Source organism: Oratosquilla oratoria, chromosome 16, assembly GCF_046742065.1.
Source record: "Oratosquilla oratoria isolate Oo_2021 chromosome 16, ASM4674206v1, whole genome shotgun sequence".
In the NCBI taxonomy this organism is placed as follows: domain Eukaryota; kingdom Metazoa; phylum Arthropoda; class Malacostraca; order Stomatopoda; family Squillidae; genus Oratosquilla; species Oratosquilla oratoria.
In genome coordinates, this window is record NC_134792.1 from 58,621,103 (window position 1) to 58,622,614 (window position 1,512).

The 1,512-nt window shown below is 52.4% G+C and overlaps 1 pseudogene; it reads right to left on the reverse strand.

Moving 5' to 3' along the window:
- Nucleotides 1-900: 900 nt before the first annotated feature.
- LOC143033692 (uncharacterized) overlaps nucleotides 901-1,512 on the reverse strand; it is a 10,537-nt pseudogene continuing 9,925 nt past the window's right edge.

Sequence of the window (1,512 nt, forward strand, 5' to 3'; positions counted from 1 at the left end):
TTACATACCATGTGATGAGTGTCCTGAGGTATCTAAGAATGAGACTTCACGGGTGCCAAAGAAAAGGATAGGACAACATAAAAAAAAGCCTACGACATCACAGAACTTTGAAATCTCTAGTGATGCACACTGAGACACACGTACACTTGCCCCAATGGGAAAAAGTTCAATCTCTTGACACGGGTCTTGAGAACAAAATGAAAAGGATCGGTGGAGGTCGTGTGCATCAACCTGGGATAATTCTTTACTTATATATATATATATATATATATATATATATATATATATATATTTATATATATATATATATATTTATATATATATTGTATATTTATATATATATATATATATATATATATATATATATATATATATATTTATATATATATATTGATCAATGAATTAATTATTTACAGGTCTCTGTCCACCCACCCGCGTCCCCTGCCCAGTTCGTGGGATTGTGGTGTCGGGTCTAGTATGCATACCGTCAGCGTTATCCAGGAGCATCAATCCTCTGAAGATATAAGCGAAATCAGTCAGGAATAAACTCGGCCTTAGACCCGTGTCTTTCTCTTCCACCTTCCCCAAACCTTTTACAATGTCTAACAATATATATATATATATATATATGTGTGTATATATATATATATATATATATATATATATATATATATACAGTATATATGTATATATATATACATATATGTATATATATATGTGTATATATATATATGTATATGTATGCTCGCGCTCGGGCTCGGGCCTGGGTTCGGGCCCGAGCCTGGGCTCGGACTCGGGGTCGGGCTTGGGCCTAGGCTCGGGCCTCGGCTCGGGATTGGGCCTGGACTCATTCTCGGGCTCGGCCTCGGGGCTGGGCTCGGGCCTGGGCTCGGGCTCGGGCTAGGGCTTGAGCTCGGCCATGGGCTCGGGCCTGGGCTCGTGCTCGGGCTCGGCCTCGGGCCTGGGCTCGGGCCTGAGTCCGGGCTCGGGCCTGGGCTCAGGCCTGGGCTCGGGCTTGGACTCGGGCTTGGGACTGGGGTTGGGTTCGGGCCTGGGCTCAAGGTCGGGCTCGGGCTCGGGCTCGGCCTTGGGCCTGGGCTCATGCCTGGGCTCGGGCCTGGGCTCCGGCCTGGGCTCGGGTCTAGATTCGGGGCTGGGCTCGAGCTCGGGCCTGTGCTCGGGCTCAGGCCTGGGCTCAGGCTCGGGCCTGGGCTCGGGCCTGGGCTAGGGTTTGGGTTAGGGCCTGGGCTAGGGACTGGGGTCGGCCTCGGGCCTGGGCCTGGGCTCCGGCCTGAGCTAGGGCCTGAGCTCGGGCGTTGGCTCGGGCTCGGGCTCGGGCCTGGGCCTGGTCTCGTGCTCGGGCTTGGGCTCGACCTCGGGACTGGGCTCGGGCCTGGGCTCAGGTCTGGGCTCGGGTATGGGCTTGGGATTGGGCTCGGACTCGGGCCTGGTCTCGGGCTCGGGCCTACGCCTGGGCTTAGGCCTGGGCTCGGGTATGGGCTTGGGATTGGG